Source organism: Sinohyriopsis cumingii, chromosome 18, assembly GCF_028554795.1.
Source record: "Sinohyriopsis cumingii isolate HCF-2022 chromosome 18, ASM2855479v2, whole genome shotgun sequence".
In the NCBI taxonomy this organism is placed as follows: Eukaryota; Metazoa; Mollusca; class Bivalvia; order Unionida; family Unionidae; genus Sinohyriopsis; species Sinohyriopsis cumingii.
Genome location: NC_142978.1, coordinates 100530039 through 100554891, shown reverse-complemented (window position 1 = coordinate 100554891; position 24853 = coordinate 100530039). Strand labels below are relative to the sequence as shown.

General features: G+C 36.2%; 1 protein-coding gene across 3 annotated transcripts in view; it reads right to left on the bottom strand.

The window, feature by feature from the left end:
* Window positions 1-24853, bottom strand: part of LOC149777593 (rabphilin-3A-like) — a 149358-nt gene that overhangs the window by 106930 nt on the left and 17575 nt on the right. For all 3 annotated transcript variants that reach the window (XM_089942235.1, XM_089942234.1, XM_089942236.1), the window contains exon 2: window positions 2158-2335. The gene's annotated coding sequence lies outside the window, so the exon portion shown is untranslated. The remainder of the gene's footprint in view (window positions 1-2157; window positions 2336-24853) is intronic.

Sequence of the window (24853 nt, the reverse complement as noted above, 5' to 3'; positions counted from 1 at the left end):
GAGCAATGTCAATCACCATCACATGCATTAAATTAGTTATGGACAGCACAAACTCAGTAGGAAATTAATGGTGATACTCCAGTCCAAATCAACATGCATCATACAAATATACGGGCTGGAATTTCCATGCATCCAAAAAATTGGTCCCTTTTCAATTCCATGGATCAAAACATGTTCCAGTGAGACTACCCTAATATGTTACCATGATAACTGTACTTCTGACTACTGACTTGCCTTATACTATATATTATTATATGCTCATTTTTTTTGCCGTTAACTTTGCATTGTCAGAATTGTGCAGTATTTTACAATATTGAACTCATGTTCACAAGTCATACTGCACTCATAAAAGAACTACTTTCTATTGTAAGTAAACAATGGACGCAGACGCCAGCACTTTTGATTTGTAAACAAATCATGCAGACTCACATAGTAGGCCCTTTATGTTTGGTTGATTAAATTTGTTTCTGAATGAACTGAAGCAGATGTTTCGTGTACTGCCACAAACCAGCTACTTTGCTACATTCCGTGTTAACTTTTTTGACACTGTTTCGGATTTAGTTGGGCAATAGACTACAATTGCTGGGTAGCTACAAAAAACATGCAAGTGAGAAGGCATAAACTGTCTCCTTTAGCTGGTAATAAGAATGGCAAAAAGTATATTTACAGTTTTACAGCCTGAATTTCCTCAAAATGTACTTTCTTAGTTTTTAGTTCTGCAAATCCGAATTATATGAGCCATGTCATGGGTTCTCAAGCTTGATTACACCTTTTGAAACTGTACTATAATTTGGACTATAATCCACGTGCAATTACATCCTCCATACTGTACTCAAAACGAAATAAACCATTCCATACCATCTTTTTGATAATTGCAAGTGAAAGACTTCATATTATTCCCACATTATGATTTCAAATATTCAATGACAGAACAGAAACACACTTGCAGATGTCAACATGCTTCTCCCTTGCTGCACTCCCTTGCTGCTTCAAAATATGAACTCGTTTTGTCAGAAGGATATACTGGACTCCCAAGTTCGTGTAGTATTCCATCCGAAAAACACGTTCATATTTTCCCATACAAATGCAGTAACCTATAAACACTGTATTTCTGGCTACTGACTTCTCCAATACTGTACAGTGATACTGAACTCCTAACTACCCTAGTATGTCACAATAATACTGTGGTAAATCTGACTACTGACTTCACTGATATCTCACAATGATATTATACTTCTGATTACTGACTTCCCTAATCTGTTACAAAAATACTATACATCTGACTCCTGACTACCTGGATATCTCACAATGATACTGTACTTTGGACTACTGACTTCCCCTGTATGTTACAATGATACTGTACTTCTGACAACCAATTTCCCTAATATGTTACAATGATACTGTATTTCAGATTACCAACTACCCTAACATATTACAATGATACTGTATTTCTGATTACTGATTTAAGTCCCTGATATCTCAAAATGATACTGTACTTCTGATCACTGACTTACCCAATGTTACAATGATACTATACTTATGACTATTCACTTCACTACTATGTTACAATAACAACATATTTCTGACTACTGACTTCCCCAATATATTACAATAATAATGTTTTTCTAACTACCGACTTCCCCAATATGTCACAATAATAACATATTTCTGACTACTGACTTCCCCAATATATTACAATAATACTGCATTTCTGACTACAGACTTCCCCAATATATTACAATAATACTGTATTTCAGACTACCAACTTCCCCAATATATTACAGTGACACTATTTCTGACTAATGTACTTTCATAATACTTTAGTAAAATTACATTGGCTTAAAAGCCCAAAAATCAAAATTGTCCATGATAACATATTATGAGTTTAAGCCAATATTACACAAATCCATACACCCCACATTTAAAATGTACATGCTGTTATACACCAGATTCTATGCATCACAAGTTTCCACTGATTCACTGAGGTTAACAGCATACAAATGACACAGATCATCCACTATTATGGTACAATTATGGATTTAAACAAAATAATCTTGGCTGCATACATCCAAAAATTACCGTAACACGTTTGAACAATCCACCTTATAAATAACTCCATTAAACCAGCTTATGACTTAAGCCTATGAATGTACTTACCAATACCTTCCTAATCAGCTATCCCTTGGCTGACAGTCTAATGAAGAGTTGTGTGACACTACACTACCGAAGTACTGCTGACTGCCTATAAATCCATAATTCTCTTAAATGGTCTAGCTACATTGGTGTCTCTATGGCTTATCAGTTCAACTGCTTTTCCAAAGGGTTGCTGATGTCACTGAAAAAAAATAAAGCATTTAAGAATCTCAAATTCCAAAAACAGACAGATTCACTAACGTTCAAGTTTGCATGACAGATGATCAAAAATTACAAGCCACATAATCTGGTAATCAATTCAAAGGACTAGAATAACCATAATTCAATCAACTGCATAGAAAATATCTTCAGGTTTAGAAGAGGCTGACGGTGAACTGATAATAAAAACAAAAAACAAAAGAAGTCATTCACCAATTATACTTATGACAAGTTTTCCAAATAACTTGCAAGGTTATACAGAATACATCATGTACATAGGCAAACTTTGATGGTCTACATCACACAAAATACACAAAAGTAGTGTAGATATAATTACCGTTGTATTGTATTGACTGAACTTGTCCGATTCAGCCTCTGTGTAATACAATCATCTGGATCCTTGCCAAACGTGCCAGCCAACTTAAACCCATACTACACGGTACAGACAGTGAAATCATTTATTCCCTTGCATATCATGGTAATAAATGAAAATTTTGTTCACACTTTAATCTTTGCAAATGGTACACATGGTGCTATGTTTGCTTCAAAGATCAATAAATGCTATTTCAAAAAAGGGGCGGGGCTTCAAATTCCATGTGTGTACATGTAGCAAACACAAAATGCACAAACATAATAATACCTGGACAATTTACATCCTATCTCAACAACTGACTGGACACTCGGCAGCTTGATGCTTTATCGTAAACCTGTTAGAGTGAATGTCGATGTGGTCATGTATGCACATTTATTCAAATTAAATTAAATATTCATTGTTGGCCAGAAACTTAATGCTAAAATAGTGTAACCAAAGTCTATTCAATTCTGAATGGTCTGTACCTTAAATGTCATCAAAAAACTTCCAGATGAAAATTATTGATTACTATGGAAATTTACATTGGTAGCCAAGTCAAGAAAAGATAATGCTGGGCAGTATCACAACAAATAACATGGTATGACAAATTTGTTTTCACCAACAGCTGCTTTGGGTGTGACATTCAATCCAATTTGTACTGGATCACACCTTTAGGTTTACCTAATCTGAAAAATGTGCACGTAATTTAACATTGATTTTGCCATATGTACTTCTTGGGTTGTGTAAATAATGACCTTCCAAAGGAATATGGATCTATGAGGATATAAATAAAGTGAATAATTGCCATTTAAAGGTATATGTAATCAAATTCTAAAAAATGACACTCTTACTAAAACACTTGGTTCTGAATGCCTACATGACCAGTATGACTTTTACTTTAATCCCCTTCAAGGCGTGATTCCATTTTGTACTGTATATATGATTAGTTTCCACTATATGATTGCCACATATGATAAATGCAGAAAAGGATGTATGTATGTATGTATGTATGTATGTATGTATGTATGTATGTATGTGTGTAATGGTACATTAGCACAATCCTAGCTATACAGTGCCAAGCATATATGAAAACATGCATAGAAAACAAAAGGCTAAAGTCCATAAAATACAAAGTCCATAAACCCAATTCTCTTGAAAAACCCAAGACCTTCTTTCTCAGCATGAACATCATCACTGGACACATCCCTGGTTGAAAAGGCTGTGTCCATAATAGTTGCCTTCTTGAAGCCAAAGGGAGACACAGAAAAGTTCAAAGAGGGACAATACCACCCTACCTCCAATTACAAAGAGCTTTTTATTCACCAGATCATCAGCAACACTAAACTAATATTGCAAATTATATTTTTTTTTAAATATTTAAATCTGAAATTTGACTTTTAAAAAAATACAGTGGTACCTCACCTTGAGGTACCTCAGTATGGCACCATTCCCAATGTAACATGGCTAACTTCACGGATCCCATTTTTGGAAACAGTTTTGATGTTGAACCCACCTCAGTATAATGTGACCTCACTTACATGGCAGTAAGTTCTGTAACTCCTCTAACCAGCATTATAGTGTGACCAAATTATCACACTAATATATATATATATATATATATATATATATATATATATATATATATATATATATATATATATATATATATATATATATATATATTATAAATCATATGGCAAATAACAGTCCTTTCAAGTGCACTAGATCCGGGAAGGCATCAAGTGTGTCAGGGACTGATTAAGATAAATGTAATAAACTGACTACGAACAGTGCAAAACTAGTATCTAGCTGGCCTAAGTGCTTTCGACTCTTAATGAGTCTTTTTCAAAGGCAAATACAAAATATAGACGAGAAAAACAAATAAAACACAAAAACGTTGTGTTTGCAAAACTTTACATGGCTGTTTCTACAGGAATCAAGCCTTTAAATGTATTAGGTTTCAACTTAAGTTTATCTCAACATGTTGCAGAAGCCTGAAAATATTTTTATTGACCTAGAAATCGATAAGCCATACCGACATCTGTCATTTCATGTAAATTTATGTAAGCACAAATTATATCCAGGATATTTCATTGTTATAGTAGTAATTATAAGCTATTAAGCAAATTAAGAGAATTATTTAAAAGAAAATGTGTCGGCTGCAAAAGATAAGTTTATTTGTGCATGGTTGTCTTTTTCTAGTCTTCTTGGTTTCAATGTTCTAAGGCGGCGTATCCCAGTAAGGTTCCTTTTCTTTCCTCGTTTGGGAACTCCAGTTGGATGTGTGTGTTTGTGATTAGGATTTTTAACGTAGCTTTAACAATATTTCAGTCATATCGCTACGATGTCTGCAGTGTGGCAGTTTATAGTGATGTCTAGCACTGGGGCATCAAGCCACAGATATATAACATGATGTCCCACCCAGTCACATTATCCTGACACCACACCGACCAGTACTAACACTAACCTCTTAATGCTGAGCACCAAGTGAGGCAGCTGTTAGTACCATTTTTGTAAGTCTCTGGTATGACTCAGCCAGGGTTCGCTCCAGTTGGGGTTGTGAGCAATTGCAATAACTGTTATATCACTGAAAGTGAGGTGGGGGAGGGAGAGATGTGTTCTGTAACCAGGCTTCTGTACAGCTTCTTTGTCATCCAATCAGATCTATGAAGGTTGATCCTTTTTTGCAGCTTTTCAGTTTCTCCAACATACTGAAGGCTACAAATCTTACATGTGATGAGTTAATTACATTCTCTGTTTTGCACGTTTTGTTTGGACCATGTATGTTTAATTGTTCTCAAGTCACTGTGCTAGAAAATGTCCTGATCTCTGTCATATGTTGACAGGTTTTGCACCTTTTATCACCACAGGGGCCAGATTGACTAGGGTGGTCTTGATTAGTGATTGGCATTAGCTTTGCCCTGACTAGAATGTCCTTGAGGTTTTTTGGTCTCTGGTAGGCTACTACAGGTTTGTTTGGGAGGATTAATTTTAGTATGTCTGACGAATCCACGATGGGCCAGGGTTTCCTAATGATTTTACCTACTTTGGGGTTGTCTTGATGGTAGGTCAGGATTATGGTATCAATGGTGTATATATATATATATATATATATATATATATATATATATATATATATGTATATATATCAATCACACAGATTTGAGAATTTTAATTCATACTCTATGGAGATTTGAACCAGAGTTCATTGATAAATGGCACCTATCACCTTGCCTGTAGGTCAGGATTATGGTATCAATCGTATGTATATATATATATATATATATATATCAATCACACAGATTTGAGAATTTTAATTCATACTCTATGGAGATTTGAACCAGAGTTCATTGATAAATGGCACCTATCACCTTGCCTGTAAGCACTGATTCCTATACCCTCTCGACCAAGCAAACATTACGCCAAAAGTGATGTTACAGTCAGTTTCTTTGCTACTCATAGCAAGCAAGTGGCAGTTGAAAAAATCTTTCAAACTGTTCTCAACAGACTACGGTGCATGGAAAATGAGGAAAATGGCATGATTATCAATAAGTACAAACCAAAAGTCTTGTTGATACCTACACAACAGAAATGAGCAAGACTGTATACTGATATGCAACACATTCTCTATGATAACACAGATCTGAAAATTACATTTTCAAACAGAATTCTTGGAATATTTGTAGACAGTAACCTGCAATGGCATTTCATAAATTATACTGGAAAGAAAATAAACTCTTACCTTTGAGTCCAAAGGAAAATGGAGCTTTCACTCCATTACACTAAGGAGTCACTTTTTACAAAAGCTAAATTTAAAAGCATCTTGACTACTGTAATATAATTTGGTGGAACACTTACTACTACAAATATGAGACATGTTGTTGTTCTTTTAATGCCATATTTCAGCACAAGATAGGCTATACATGGCAGCCAGTATAACTGGTGGAGGAAGAACGCTGGAAAACCCAAGGAAGAACCACTGACCCATGAGAAGCTACTGGCAGGCTTTCCCATGTACCAACGCTAGCCGAGCCTTGGACTCGAACCCACACAGACAGAGGTGAGATGGCAGTGATCCAGAATGGTGAGCGCTTTAGACCACTCGGCCACTCGGGGCACCAAATATGAGACAAATGTCCAGACTCCATAAAGGTTATGTATAATAATGTTGTTCAGCAAAATAAAAATATTCAAATTGCAATGCTTAAATTCAAAATATTACCAATACATGAAAGAATATTTTTGAGAAAGTCCAAAATAATGTACAAGGTGTTTACAAAATCTGCCCCAAACTGTCCTAAGAACCATTTTTTAAGAAAGAGAATCTACTGGAACCCCAAATCTATGATCATTAAAAGGATTTCAAAGTACCAAAGTTAAAAATGGAACTATTCAAAATTAGCTTTCAATTTTTATATGTGCTTGTTTGAAATAACATTCCACTTCATATTAAATCAGCTTCAAGCGCCTCTTACTTCCTTAATAGGTGTATCATAAAAAAAAAAATATAAAATATGGTATACTTAAAGTAACGGTGTACATAATGAAGTACTTGTTTCACCACCCATCTCTTATGCTTCATTTTCATTTCTGCAGCAATGTAGCATTTATGTGACTAGTTGCTTATATACGGTGTGTGTTTGTCTATGTGAATATAGTATTATTAGCTTGTAATTTATTTGTACATATTAGAAGGCTTTAAGATACATTAGTTCTCATTTGTAACTCATCCTCTGAAAAAAAGTCTGCATTATATATATATATATATATATATATATATATATATATATATATATATATATATATATATATATATCCCCATCCCTTCGAAAGTTTTTGTGATACATGCAAATGACAACATGCAGATGCCTGCAAAAGGAATACGGTCTTGGTGAATTCTCTCTTGGAACATTCTTGATTGAATAGAACAAGCCATTCCTTATAAAATAAAGGTTGTACAATTTATAAAGCGCACAAAAAATATATTGACAGATACGTCGAATCTGTCAAAAATATAGACATAGATCATATTTTTTATAGGATGGTTACTTCATACTGAAAGTTTCAATTTACCAATATTAGTCTCCCTTTTATTGCTCTTTTTTTATTTCTGACTGAAGTAAAATAAAAGTTGCTACAAGAGTACTCTGTGGGTTCACTTGGTTGATACATCTCTCATGCTTTGCACCATTATCTACTTAAAGTTTGGAAATCTGAGAGTATGATACAATTAGGTGTCACTATGGATTTCAAAATGTCAATTTAAAATATAGAAAAAGAACATCTTTCACAGCAAATCTGATTTTATTTTCCCCATGCCACAAGAGGAACTGATGTAAAATCAATCAAATTCTGTTCCCAACTGATGGCATGTCTAAGATCAACCTATGCTAAGGACATGATTTTAAGATAAGCTCATAGCATAACCTTGTCTGCATAGGAAACCTATATCTGAGGCCAAAAAGGGGAAGGGGGTCTGTTAAAGGGGAAATATATTGGAAGTGAGCCTACTGCCTCTTTGGAGAAACTACTACTAAACAGGAGTCCCCTAAAGGGACTGACAGTGCACTGGGCAAAAAAAAAAAATGTCTGGAATTCAAGATAATACCATGTCTTCCTTTTAACTGTTAAGTGTTTAAACGATCTTTGATATTCTTCAGTTATAACAAAATTTTCAAACTAGCCCATGTGGTACACATTTTAAATGTTACACCATTTTCATCTAGGTCAAAGCAGACATCATAAGAAGCCTTTTGGTGAAAACCCCATGTAATAATGATCATGCATTCAGGAGGAGTAATAACCCCATGTTATAATGATCATGCATTCAGGAGGAGTAATAACCCCATGTTATAATGATCATCCATTCAAGAGGAGTAATAATCCCATGTAATAATGATCATGCATTCAGGAGGAGTAGTGACAAGACATTTAGACGATCACTGCGGTAGCCATAGTAGATGTACTACTGGTACCATTTTCATTTAGGACCAACTAGGTATCATAAGAGGTCAATTGGTGAAGACATGTTGATATGCCATTCATTTGGGAAAGAATCAAGATAATATTTTCCATTCAGGAGGAGTATCAATAACAAAATTGTCAAAATGACTGCTCTGGCAGCTCTTTTGGACAATTTCAGATCAGCACTATTTTCACTTAAAACCAATTAGACATCATCAGGAGTCTATTAGTAAAACCCCATTTTGATATGACCATCCATTTAGGTGGAGTAGCCATAACAAGATTTTCAATATGCCACTATGGTGGCCATATTGGACATCATATTGACACCATTTTCATTTGGATCAACTAGGCACCTTAAGAAGTCTTTCAGTGAAAATCCCATGTTGATATGACCATCCATTCAGGAAGAGTAGAGATAACAAGCTTTTCAAGATGGATGCCATGGCAGGCATACTGGATGTCAGATCAGCACCATTTTTATTTAGGACCTATTAAATGTCTTTAGTGAAAAACCAATGTTGGCCATCCTTTCAAGAGAGTAGCAATAACTAGATTTCAAAATGACCATCAGATTCAATGTAATTGGTTTTTCTATATAGTGAAGTTACATGCTCCGTTACAATATAAGTTACATGCACAGTACAATATGTTACATGCCCCGTTACAATATAAGTTACATGCCCAGTACAATATGTTACATGCCCCGTTACAATATGTTACATGCCCATTACAATATAAGTTACATGCCCCGTTACAATATAAGTTACATGCCCTGTTACAATATAAGTTACATGCCTCGTTACAATATACAACAGTCTAAAAATTTGTAAACAAGATACAGGACTTCACCAAACAGTAACATCTGCAGTGATTACTGCCACAGATAAGTGCATCTGGTAAAACCATATTAAACTGTAACTGTCAAGTCAATATATAAAATACAATAACTGCCAGCAAAAACAAGAAAAATACACAGAAGATAAAAAAGACAACTTGATAGAACAGTTGTCCTGTCATACATAAAATTTGTTGACAGGTTTATTGGAGGTTTGGATTGTTTTAAGGCACAGTAACACAAATAAGTAATTGATTGCCAAGGCAACTGGAGTAAAGCACCTTGCCTAAGGACACACCATGGTAGGGTAGCCAACCCTGACTGACCTGATGTTGGGAGTCAAAACCCACACTCGATGGTCACAAGTCTGGCAATTCAGGCGTGGGGGTCAATTATAGGTGCTTGATTACAATTATGATTACAACTACAGGTTGTTTGGCACTGATGATTATAATTATGATCACACTTTATTTGGAAACCATGATAGCAATTATGATTATGATTACAGGGGGATCAGAGGGGCCCTGAGTGGCCATGTGTAAAGCGATCAACGTTACGGACCACTGCCATCTCACATCTGTCTGCGTGGTTTGAGTCTCAGTTTCTGCTAATGTGGGTATGTGAGAAAGCTTGCCAGTAGCTTCTCATGGGTCAGTGGTTCTTTCTGGGGTTTTCCCAGTTTCTTCCTCTACCATTTATGCTGGCTGCCATGTATAGCCTATCTTGTGCTGAAAAATGGCATTAAACTCTACAACAACAACAACAGAGGGATGATTATTATTACGATTATGATTACAATAGCTTGTGTATTGGCCACCTAAAGTTACACATTACTTATTGTAATAATCAACATTCAAGGTCTTTTGTTTATGGATATTTTTATTATTCTTAGTTTTATTGCGAATATAATTAGCAATTTTTTGGGTTGTAATCATCTGTAAACATGATTACTCTGTGATTACACTGCCAATGAAGGACAACTCTGATTACGATTATAGAGCTTCTGAAATCAATGAATATGATTAAAATTAGAATTACAGCTCACACTGTAATCGATTACAATCAATTGCAATCACAAATGTTATTGGTCCCATGTCTGAATTTGGCATACTAACCACACTGCCACCACAGCTGCTGTCTCTACGACAACATTAGAGAGTATATCATGCTATTTGAAATTCCTGAGCCTGCATAGGAATTTGCACCTGTTGTTTCATAGAACTTGTTAATGCACAACTTGCCATTTACTGCTGACTGTACAGTATTCATTTTTTTTAAACTAATAAAAAGTGAATGCTAAAGGTAAGCAACATTTTATATCTGCAGTTTTACAATTATGAATAAGTGACAGCTGTATGGTAACTGGTACAGACCGTCCACTGTACTGGCATAATTTCATGTAAATGTTTTGCTAATTATTTTTCAGGTTAACAAACAGCTACTTATGAAATAAATAATAATTTTTCAAAGTACATACAATTCACAAACATTTAATAGCAATCATATCCAACATTATGAAATTGCTAAAGTTAATCTCAAATTCTAACAAGTCACATTTGAATAAAAATCTGCAGTAACCATCAGCTCCCGCTAAGGATGTAACATAACCTGTGAAAGCCAAAGCCAGTCAATTATAATAGATGCAATGTAACTCAATGAAAATTTGGACAGGAATTACACAAGCAATGAAAGGCAGCATGATGCAGACTTACCACATTTATTTTAATAAAGATGTCACTTCCGAACATTGAGCTTGGTTTGACTTTGGTAATCTACAGCCATTCCTATTTACAACTGAATGATCAATTCCAAATCTATAATACCTAGTTAACAGTGTGAGCCAAATTATTGATTTGCCCATCCTACAATAGACGAAGGTGTTTTGTTCAATATCATTGTTCGAATGGCATTTAAGCATATGCTATTGATGTCTCAAATGTCTACAGCAAATCTTGTACCCAAATTCAGTAGCTACCATAGAGATGGGTTGGAGCTACAATATACTGAATTCTGGTGGACCAATGAGGTAAAAGAATGTTTGGTCCGGCCTACTGTATATTGAGGATACCCGATAAAAGAGTGCTAGGCCTGGACTATCATATATTACATTCTGACAGTCCAATGAACTAGAAGAATGCTTGGTCTGAGGTACTATTTTACGGGAAATTTAATTGTTTCTGGTCAATGTCGGTATTGTGGCTGTCTGTCGAAGATTAGAAGTTACACATGTACATTTGTATATAATTTCTGAAACTCTCTTAATGTGTGTGTAATCTGGATTTTTAACGTAGGCTTAACAATTTTTCAGTCATATCACTATGATGTCTGAAGTGTGGCAGTTTACAGTGATGTCTTGCACTGGGGCATCATGCTATAGACATGTACCATGATGTCCCACCCAGTCACATTATCCTGATATCAGATCAACCAGTCCTAACACTAACCTCCTAATGCTGAGATCCTAGCAAGGAAGCTGCTATTACAATTTTTATGTTTTTGATATGACTCGGCCGGGGTTCAAACCCATGACCTCCCACATCCAAGGCAGACACTCTAACCACTAGGCCACCGGAACGGTCAAAACTCTCTTAATAAATTTAGTAGTTGGCTATGATAGATTGGTACATCTGCATTTATTGTTAATTTCCTGTAAAATAGGGTGTTGTATATAGCCAATCTGCCCCCAGTGGGAGATGTTACAATTAGGCAATTATGCCAATGAATAGAGAAATCATTACTGGTGGGATGGTGTGTGTTTGTAGACTTAAAAAAAACCAATGATAAAAATTCCCTTTATAGCCAAACATTTATTTTTAGTGACCATTTGTTGTGAAATCTCCAACTCTTTTAGTAGGTGCAAATTACTGTCACTGTCAAAACTGAGCAATGATGTTAGTGTAATTAGGAATTAATTAGCTCATAAAGAAATTAATTTAAAAGTAATTTCTCATGAATACAATTTTCTTAGAAATTCTAATACACATTAAATCTTACCCCAAAAAAGTGAGTGGATAGTGGATATATGGCTATTTTGTGCAATTTTGGTCTGTATACTAGAGTAAGACAAATAACTGCAGTTAACACCATCTGACCATAAGCTGAGATCAGCATTAAGTCCACAAAGGTCTTCAGAAAATGCTTCCTCAGAGGTCCATTATGATCAGTTATAAGTTGCAGGAGTCAGACAGCCTATAGAACTAGAAAGGTTCATAATGAATTAAATGTGTAAATGAAAAACTCTCTGGCTCGTCTAATTATGCAAGTGAAGTACAGTGACAACAACACTAATACATACTGAATTCAGGTAGTCCAGTGGGCTACTATATATTATGACTTAATATGTGTGTGTGTGTGTGTGTGTGTGTGTGTGTGTGTGTGTGTGTGTGTGTGTGTGTGTGTGTGTGTGTGTGTGTGTGTGTTGATTTGGATTTTTAACATAGCTTTAATTTTTCAGTCACGATGTTCGCAGTGTGGCAGATTTTAGTAATTTCTAGCACTGGGGCCATCATGCAGCAGACATGTAGCATGATGTACCACCCAGTCACATTATCCTGACACCTGGCTGACCAGTCCTAATGCTAACCTCTTAATGTTGAGTGCTTAGTACCATTTTTAGAAGTCTTTAGTATGACTTGGCTGGGTTCGAACACATGACCACACACATCCAAAGCGGAAGCTCTAACCACTCAGGGCCTCCGGGGTGGTCAATATATATTATGACTTAATAGTTTTGTAAAGCCAGACTATAAAAATACCTCACAAACGAGAATAAATAATGCATAAAAAAGTGACATTTTAAACCAATGATCCAGCAAGAAATAAAGGGGTGCTCCCCACATTCTCTGCTCTCGTTGCTCTTCTAGTCCTCCCCTTGCCCTTCTAAATCCCTAACCTTTGCGTCTCTAAAACACCTCCTTCAAACTGCATTGTTATCTACTTCAATTATTTTCTGATTATTTAATGTAGGATAAACATGAAATTGCTTTGATCTAGTTCCTCTTCTAAAATAATGGAAGTCCAAATTTTATCAACATTATCAAATCCCAAAAAATGGCCGTTTCTTTTCTTCTGAAAAAGTGCCCCTCCTTCAACAAAAGTACTCAAATTGCTAAAGACATCTCTCTTACCCTCCCTTCTACTTAAAGTTTCATATTAATGTGCCATCTTGGGTTCCTGACATCAGCTTGAGGTAAACCCAAGGTTCTTTTCCACAGTCCCCTTTACTACCATCTAAATTTGAAACATACAAGTACCTACATGTATTATTACTTGTGCTAAGGAAAAGATGAAAAGATAGTCAATGCATGAACTTTTTACCTTTGTCAAGTCCTGGATTTAAGCCAGTATAACTTTTCTCAGTGGTCCTTAATAGGAAGTCTATATTGAGGGTATTCTAAAAACCTTCACTTCCATGACCAATGCTTTGAAATTATGAGTAGTATGCTTTCTAAAACAATATTTTTACAGATGAAAATTTAAATAAATATTTACTGCAATCCTTAAAATTTTCATCAGCATCCAATTCTATGAAGTGAAGAAAATGGAGGTGCAGTTTTTCCATGATAGGTATGTAGTGTTTAACAGCACATCAGCACAATCCTGACTATAGAACTGAATAAGTTTAAAATAGGTAAAATGCAAAGTCCAATCTTAATAAAGTCCAAAAGATTCCCTGCTGGAACATTATTTAAGAGACACATCCCTGGGAAAAATGTCTGCTTCCGTTATTCCCATCCAAAGATATACGGGAAAACACTTGGTACCTCTTCTACATCCTAGAGCAAACAAAAAACTGATCGTAAAATTCACATGATGTTGCATTTTCATGATTTATAAACATTTATCAGTCCTTAAATATCAAGGACCATCAGATGTCCACAGATAACATACAGGAAAACGGTGATTACATTGTTGTTGTTGTTATGGGTTGGACATGAGGCCAGTATATCTGGTGAGGGAAGAACCTGAGGCTTGAACCCATACAAGACAGAGGTCAGATGTCAGTGATCAGTAAATTTGAGTGTTTTTGGCTACTCGACCACTTGTGGCACCTATGTGTCTGTCTCACATGGTGTTTATCAATAATTATATTATTTACCAGTACATTAACTGTAAGAAATACCACTTAACATAATGCCATATAGCAATGACAAATATATGGCTGTGATACTGGCTGTGTTGCTGCAAAACTAAAAGTAATTTCCATCAGACAGATCTTGAAAACGAATGAATCATTGACCTACATGTATATTCATTTATCTCAGGATATCACTATGATGTTGTTCATTGATAAATCTCAGATTTTCTAAATGTAAACCAAAGGAAATACTGAAATCCTCATTATATCGCCCTTCATTATAACACAGTTAACTTTATAAGGCAGGAAAAACCATGAATCCCACTGCATTATGAAATAATAAAATTATATGAAAAATGTAAATCATTATAAGGTGGTACACATCATTATAATGAGATAGTTCCGTATTGTTATAACATCAAAAACGGTGATATTGCATCATACAAAGCAAATGTATAATATCCAAAACATTTTAGAAAAGGTCCAAGATACATTCAGTTTATTCAGTGAATTTCTTTTAATATCATGTGATAAACGTAATCTTACATGTAAGATAAACTTAATATTACATGTATGATACAGTACTCCCTCACAATAATGCCTTTCATTATAATACAGTTACTGTTATAAAGTGAGGATGACCATGGATCCCATTTCATTAAGTACAATTTCAGTATATAAGCTAGCTTCCAAACTGTTTTGGTTGATCCACTGTAAATCTGAATGCAGTACAATTGAGCCAAATTAAAGAATTTCCTAAATCAACACAATTTGCCTCTCCACTAGCCTGAGTTTCCTCTGACCCTTGCCACCCCATTTTTGATATTTGGACATTTATGTTGGGGTGTAAATGTCCAAATATCAAAAAAGGATTGGCAAGGGTTGGAGGAAACTCGGACTAGCTCTCCACCAAACTACTATTCCCACCATACCAGAACATCACTTGTGACATGAAAGCTTCTCAATCAGGATTCCACTCAGCCCAAAATCAACCCTTGAAATGTCTGTTTGCTTATATTGATTTCTGTGTATCCATGATGACTCTACAAAAAATCAATAGTGAGATAAAGAGTCTCCAACTAACTATTGCATGCCTGGCATCTGCAGCAAAACACACCATGGTCTTTTTGTGTTTTGTAAAGATTATCAATAAAAGTTCTGCATTCAAATACACTGAAAAAATGCTATATTACTGAAATACATGTACAGCGACAAAAGTATATGATAAAAAAGAATTACAGGACTTCATTTAAATTCAGTCAATACCAAATACCATATATACTCACTTATAAGTTGAGATTAACACCAAACAACAAAGATCCATAGCATTCCGCACCTGCAGCTTAGGGGTCTATGTTGTTTGTTCTTCTGATTACTCCTATCAAACTGCACAGACCCAGATATGCCAGTGCATAATAGCTGGTCTTCTGACTCCAAAATCAAATGACCACTTTCTTACTAAACCTGTTGGGTCGGTGGTTCTTTCCGGGGTTTTCCTGGGTTCTTCCTCCACCATTAATACTGGCTGCCATGTATAGCCTATTGTGTTCTGAAAAATGGCATTAAACCCTACAACAACAACAATAACAACAACTAAACCTGTAAGTCATCCACAAAGTCTGGCAAAGGTACATTACTGAAAACTGAAAATTTGGGGCAGAATTTTTTTTTCTTCATTCAGTTGCGTTGATGTTAGTCTTTTACTTTTTGACCCCCAATTCAACAGACTTCATCATTACCCCAATTCAACAGACTTCATCATTACCCCAATTCAACAGACTTCATCACTACCCCAATTCAACAGACTCCATCATTACCCCAATCTATAAAGCTTGGCCCTGGTCTGTGACAGAATTAATGTCACCATCACTTTTCTTCTTTCAATCATAGTGACCTTGATTTCCTGACCCCAAATTAATAGGCTTCTTTCTTACCCTTAGAGCAGGGGTGGGCAAACTACGGCCCACGGGCTGCATGCGGCTCGCCAAGGGCTTTCATGCGGCCCGCCAAGGGTTTTCATGCGGCCTAGGAACAAGTCATCATTCGTACTGACTCTGTTTATGTTACTCTGTTTATCAAATAAATGTGTTTCTTTTGAAGTTTAAGTTTTCAAATATTAACAACATATTAACAACTGAAAATTAATTATGATGTTATTTAGAAAAATCTTTTGTTTTTGCTATTTCAAATATTAATTATTTTACTTAATGAACTATGCGGCCCGTGACAAGGTGTAAATTTGTGCATGCGGCACTTGCACTGGAAAGTTTGCCCACCTCTGCCTTAGAGTATGCTTTTCACAAAGTCTGGTCACTGTCGAACTCCGAGTTATTGTACAGTGATGAAATCGTTAATAAACAAAATAAAATAATACACTCTGCCTTAAGGCAGGCATATAAAACCTTTATTATGTCTTGCATGCAATGATCGAAGGAAGATAGATAAATATAAATTTTCTTTCCAGCTAACTTGTACTTCTACCTGACATAAGATAGGGGACTGTTCCAGTGCTGCCAGCAATCAACCATGTAGTTAATTCAAACATACTTGTATCTATCATCTGAACAAGCTTTCAAGCTGAGGTTTTAAATTAGCCAGTGTACCAGTGTGGATGTTAATTTGGTACTGATTTTATTTAAGACAAGCTATAAACCATTAGAATATATCTGGTGAAAACCCCCAGAATGTTGATATGACCAGTCATTTGGGAGAATTAGAGACAAGATTTTCACTATGTTTATTGAGGCAGTGAGATTTAAGTCAGATTGGTACCATTTCCATTCAGGACCAACTAGATATCATAATTAACCTTCTGGTTAAAACCCCGTGTCAATATGATTAGCAATTAAGTAGAGTAGCAATAACAAGATTTTCAAGATGGCTCACATGGTGGCCATACTGGATTCAGACTGGCGCAATTTTCATTTAGTACATGTAACAACTACGGCATAAGAAAACAAAACACCATCCTCTAAGCACTTCTGGTCAGAGCTTAAAAGAAATATAAAAAATGCTTTAAACATGACTATTTTTCTGTGTTGTTTTGCTTCTAAAAATACTGTATTTCTCCCAAAAATATTATTGTAGCCATATTTGGTTTTTATTTCTTTCAGGTAGTTTTTTCCAGGTTCTGATACAAATGAGTACTCAGTACCAAGCTTTTGCACAATAATGTTTTCAAACAACATTTGTGTCTTTTCTTACTCAACTTTTTTTTTTCTTTTTCCACTGAATATAATGTTTTACTCAAGGTTTTGATAGCAACAAGTGTCTAATTAACTGCTCTGTCAATGTGCACGTTACTGACTAGATCAAAAACTAGATATTCATAATCATTTGAAGTTTGATCTGTTTCAAATAGTTTCTCTGGGCTATATAAGTTTGATATTGTTTAAGCACTGAATCCTTGTTCACATTCTGCTTTAGCGATGTTCACAATTGGCATGATTTCCAACAATTTCATAATTTCTGCACATTCAGGTGTGGAACTGAAAAGCCACATTGTTGCTATAAATAGAATTTATGCACAAGTCCTGAAGTGCATTGCCATATTGTTTATGGACACAACAAAACCAAACTGGAGTGTACACACCGTGATGCTTATGCTGAAATAAACATTATATCCTGTGAACTATGTCTGCTAGTATCAGTGTGTACAAAATAACACTCATATCAATGTGTACAAAATAACACTCGTATCAGTGTGTACAAAACAACACTCATATCAGTATGTACAAAATAACACTCGTATCAGTATGTACAAAATAACACTCGTATCATTGTGTACAAAAGAACACTCATATCAGTGTGTACAAAATAACACTCATATCAGTGTGTACAAAATAACACTCATATCAGTTTGTACAAAATAACACTCGTATCAGTGTGTACAAAATAACACTTACTATTAGAAGGTAAGGTAATCATCAGTTAACTCTACCTTTTAAAATCATGTTACAAAATTTGTAGCATTTAAGACACTGCCCATGTGGGGGTATTTTTAGTCATGTGGTCATTATGTGTGATATTACACTCACCCGAAACATAACCTGCCCTAATGTATGTGTCTTGCTTGGCCTTTCATCACAATCTGTGTGGAATATTATTCAGGGGATTTGTAGTAAGTTTTGTTTTCTTTAAGCTGCATAAATCTCTCCATACAGCTCAAATGAAGTTGAAAAAATAAACTGTGAAAGGCATGGGTCTTTTGTTTATTTCAATCAGTAAAAACAACAGCTTAAAGTTTTGTACTAAGTACATGTTGTGCTACATTGAGTCAGTGAATGCATCACAATTACAGAAAACATTCCCTCTGCATATCAGTTTTACAATGTAAGTAACTTTTATAAGTTACTTATCATTATTATTATTATTATTATTATTATTGTAAGCAGAGCATGCTCAGGCATTTAACCATATCATCAACAGCAACATGCAGAGCCTGCAGTCCAGTGGGGAACTTTGTCAGGGGACAGTTGTTCACAATGTGTGACATGGTCTGAAGAGCTCCACAGCAATAGGAAGAGTTATATAGTGGCCTGGCCCCATCGGACAAGATTGACTGCACAATGCCCCTGTCCTGTCTGAAAGCAATTCAGTGTGATCCACAGATGATGTGGGAGGTTGAAGCCTGGAGGGCAGACAGAGTGCTCAGCTATAAGGGAGTGGTTTAAACCATCTGCTGAAGACCACTCAATGCTACATGCAGAAGTAGCTGTCATATCCTCTGACAATGCACCTAACCAGATTGGGCATCTCGAAATCAAGCAGACTGCTGGATGTGAGGTGATGTCCATGTACAGTGGAAGTTTCTCACTGGCATATACTTTTGTGGTTGCTTCCTGCAGATGTGGAGGAGGAATATTGCTGAGTACTGGCAGCCATTGTAAAGGAGTAGGACATAGTGTTCCAGAGATTATGCGCATTGTTGTGTTGAGCTGGACATCAATTAGCTTAGTATGGGATGATCTGCATTTGCATTGTAAAGGTAGAAGATGATGGAGACTGTCTTTGTTGCACTTGGCTGTAGATGCCATTTCTTGAAGAAGTCCGTCATTTCCTCCAGGTCCTTGTTCAATAACTCCTCAAGCTCAGTAAAGGAGTGACTTTGGGTCCTGAGAGCAATGTCATCTGCGTACATGAAATTGTGCAACTGTGTTACAGGTAAGTCATGATGTAGACATTGAATAAACTTGGCAAAAGAACAGTCCCTTGTGGAAGTCCATTAGTCTGACCCCTCCATGAGCTGAAGTTCTCTCTGATGTGCTCTCTGAAGCACCTGTTGAAAAGGAACAGTTCAAAAGTCTCAACTATCCAGTTTGGCAATACTCTGGAAATTTTCAACAACATCCTTGCATGAAAGACCGTGTCATATGCCGCTGTTAGATCTAGAAAAACAATTCCAGTTTTAAGGTTCTCAACAAATGTAATCAGGGCAAGGACTTAATTGCAATGGCTACAGCTATGCCTTAAGCCTGCCTGCTCAAAAGGTATGATATTCTACAAGTCAGGACAAATTCTTTGGAGAATCGGGAGCTCCAGTACCCTAAAACAAACTGAAAGCAAGGAGATCACCAGATAACTTGCCACAATGTTGGCATCTTTGCCAGGCTTTGGTACTGCAATAATCTCTGCCTGATGCCACAAAGTTGGCATGCACTTGTCCCTAATAACCCGGCCAAGATGCTTCAGGAACTCAGGATGTTGTCATATCAACCTGTTTTGCCTGATTTGATGCTGCATAGCACAGTTTCAAGTTCTACTGTTGCAAATGCCTCCGGAGTATTTTGGTCTCTCATACTCGACATCGGTGCAGTTTCTCCAGGGGTGCTTTTGCCACTTGTAATAAGTGGCTAGCTACAGCATTTGGCTTCACAACAGGGTGAACTTGAACTAGTTGTTGCTGAGCAGTGCCAAGTCTTTAGATCAAGCTCCAGCATTTCTGGCTGGAGGGCATAAAGTTGAGTGACCCTGTTGTTTCCTCCCAGCAAGTGCGCCTGGCAGTGTCCAGGGAATCGATCAGTTTGGCTGACTGGAAGTTAGGCTGACTGGCTGAAAATGGTCACCAATGGAGCTGACCCAGCAGAGGTCCGTGGAGTAGTCTTTTTACCATCTTGCAGAGTGAAAGGTCCTATGTCAGAGGTCTCGGAAACACTTAATCACGCGTATTTGGATGCAATTTTTCTACCTGGGATGCAGAAAATCACTTATACAGGAGTCCTCTGTACGCACACATTAGCCAGATGGCAAATTCAAGGGCTTACCAGTCCTGCTTCAACCATCTGCTGAGTGGGAAAATGTGTTGATCAAATGATCATTTTAGCTGTGCTGATATTTACAGTGAGAAAATTCAGTGGCTGAAAGACCCCCACATGTACATGTTGTCATTGTAAAAGTACATCTGAAGAACATGACCCAACAGCATGGTGGCAAGTTCAAAGGCTTGACTAGCTGCAGAGTGGTGGGAAAATGTACTGATATTTACAATGACTGAATACTGAGCCAGAAAGACCCAGTGATGTACTTTTGTGTAAGAGTACATCAAATGAACAACTTTACCTTTCAATATTGTGTTCCTTTTCAAGTGTGGCCAAATAAGCAGTGCATGTGACCTCAAAATCAATACATGTTGAGAGTTAGACAAAATGCTGTTTGCAAATTTGGATAAGTATTTTGGGGCAAATTGGCAAAGATTGTAATGGCATTAAACAGAGTGCTAGAAGTTGCAAGAACTGATATTTCACATTTCACATGGAACACTAAGTGTGATGCTTAGCTTAGTGCATGGAGTAAGACATTTCCTTGGCCTGTCATAATTCACTCTCACTTTAATGCACAAACAAGAGTTATATATCAGTATTATAAAGAAGTTAGAAAATTAAACTCATTGGCAACCACTGGTTCTTGTTGTTGTTGTTGTGGGGTTTAACGCCATTTTTCAGCACGATAGGCTATACATGGCGGCCAGTATTAATGGTGGAGGAAGAACCCGGAAAACCCCGGAAAGAACCACCGACCCACGAGAAGCTACTGGCAAGCTTTCTCACATGCCCACATTGGCTGAATCTTAGACTCGAACCGCCGCAGACAGAGGTGAGATGGCAGTGATCCGTAACGAAGAGCGCTTTAGACCACTCGGCCACTCGGGGCCCCAACCACTGGTTCTAATAATCTGGAAATTTAGCCACTTTAGATATGCCCAATATGCTTCTGGTAGGGGACTGCAACCTTTGCTGGTGGGACTCCTGTTTTTTCCAAAATAAGAGTCCTGGACTCCTAGTTTTAAAATTCTAGCGAGACCTCTGCTACGTCTTTTGGAGTTGTGGGTCACAAGGAGGTCAATGTTCAATGCTCACTCTGCCAAGTGTTCCCCGTCATCATCGGAGTGTGAGTAGCCCCAGTCAGGGTGATGACTTGCTGTAAGTTGCTAATCAACATGCATGTCAAACAACTGCATCAGTACCATTAGCCCTAGATATGTGAGCAAGAGACAGTTAATTCTTCATTTAGGGCACATGAGCAATGATTACAGGTAACCAAGGAAATAAGGAGAACAGAAATATTGCTGTTCCACACATGGTTCACTTTGCACACAAAATCAAGTAAGGAGATGACCGTCATATGAGCATTTGACCTACAAATGAAGCCCTGCAAATCACTACTGTATTCAAGATTTTGTCAGGCAAATAAGACAACAAACATTCTTCTACAAGCCCCAAAAAAGGCCACTTGCTAAGAGAATGAGACGAGCCTGATTTATATTCTGAGAGTCCCTAGGTGTTGGGATATCCAATTTTTCAAGCAGATTATTGCAGTTTATGACTCTGGAACATTTTAAGAGAATATTTTTGACATTATTAAGCAGACAGAAGATTCTGGAATACTAAGTGCAGAGAAATTAATTTAAAACAATTTATGTGATTATGCAATTCAACTTTGTCTATTAAACATTTTTTAAATTTGTTTTGTTTCTTCACTCATATTCACTCATACTGCAGAAAGCATTAAATGGAAATCTTGTCATTGTAAAATTTTGGTATAAAGTCCTCCACAAAACAGCACACAATTACTGTATATACCTACTTATAAGACAAGTCCAACTGCAAACTGCACAGACCAAGATCTGCTGGCAAATTATTTGACAGAAGATCCATGTCTGTGCAGCTTGAAAGATGTAATCAGCAGAATAAAGAAAAAAGACCCTAATCTACACGCACATCAGGATCTTTGTTGTGTTCAACTTTGTTAGACTTACAAGTGAGTATGGTATTTATCAATTTTAGTGGTTTCAGGTTCAAGAAAGGCTTTTTCTTGAATATTAAAGCAAATGACTATTTTGTTTTCATTACATTACCATAATGGTATTCCCCAAAATAAGGACTATAGTTTAAAGTAATATTTTATTACTGTAAAGTAAAACATCAATGTTAAATATTAAGAACACTGTCAAACTTTCAAATACTGTCAGTAACAGGGAAGCATGTGACCACATTTATTAAAACCAGCAGTCTATTTAGTAGGGATAATTTACTTAACACCACTTCACCTTAAGCTAGTCCTGTAACATAAGACACCCGACACTGATTTCAAACTTTAACATTTTACTTTTTATTATTCATTTGTACTATTTTGGGGATGTGCATGATGCATTATTCCATGAAAGAAAAAAAACCATTTAAATATCAGCATAAAAAAAAAGAATGTATTGAAAATTTTGATCTTAATGAAGTCAAACTGCACCATAACCACATGGTTTGTAGTGTCAATTTACAGACTGTATTCAGGCATATTTGTATCTATTTAGCGTTATTATGAATAATAAAAGGTCACCTTTTTTAAACAACATTTATTTACAATTACTGGTATCAAAGAATATTTATTAAATACATACTGTTTGATAACTGTTAATGTAGACAGTCAAAATTGATCAGTCACTGTACTGTAGCATCACCCATACTATCTTGCATTAACAACATACTGAAGCTGAGATAAAAAAAATCATTTGGTTCAGGAGCATGGGACAAACAAAACACGAATGCCTGGCAAATATTTTTCCCAAAGTAAAAGCCCCATCATGTAATCTGATAAAAAAGAGCATGTAAAAAATTGAATCGCCTTTCTGGATACCTTTAGCAGGGTGCCCAAATTATCTCCACATAATTCTGTATTTGATTGCTTGGTGATTTCGATCGGTAAGAAACAGGACTAAACCACATTGTCCAGCTATCTATTTCATTAAACACAGTCAATACTGCCCCTGAAGAAACAAGACTAGTGAATGCTTGTCTTTTATAAACACACCAACCTATGGCAGTGGTATCTTTCATTTTTGACTTGATACACAGAATTCCTCTCATACATAGTAGTACACTTTTCCATAGGTCAGCAGATGAGCTGTAGAGGTGTAACAGCTGTTTATATTGGTTAATTTTTATGACAGGAATTGGGCAAATATAAAGAATCGCACCAATAACATTTGTTTTTGCATACTACAATGTATACATGTATATTGGCTTATTGGGTAATAACTACACTAACATTCCCTGTTGAAAATTTTCATTTACCTGACAGTTTAGATGACATAGTAAACAGTAATAATTTTAACTCAGATAAACCTCAAACATACACAAGTTTCTGATCAGGGGTGGCCAACTGCTAGAAAGGTGATGGACAATGAGAAAGTAAGTCTCATTCTACATCAATACCATTATAGGTCTGGGAGCTGATTTATTGGACTACAAAATACCACCAAAAATTGGAATTTTGTTCAATTGCTTGTCTTTCATTTACCAATCTCAAACTGCTTCGATAAGTAAGTCAACATGCAGAGCTAAAAAAATATCTGATAGCCTTATGCATATATTTAAAAAATGGATGATTGTAAAGCTACAGGACTTGATATGATTGGACCAAGGCTACTAAAGGTTGCTGCACCTGCAATTGTAGAGAGTATAGCTTTCAGCTGCACTGAAAGTATTAGGTCTAATAAATTTCCACTGACACGGAAAACTGTCAAGGTAACACCACTGCATTAAGCAGGAACAAAAGATGATGTAAATAACAACAGACTGACCCATCTCTATCCTTCCTTGTCTTTCTAAATTACTGGAAAAAAATGTACATGATTCTTTTCTCAGCTATTTTAACACTCATGATCTTATTCATGATAATCAGTCTGGCTCTCAACAGAATCACTCCGTGAAACTGCACTTATATCTTTGATTAATAAATGGCTGAAAGCATTAGACACAGGCCGAATGGCAGGCACCTT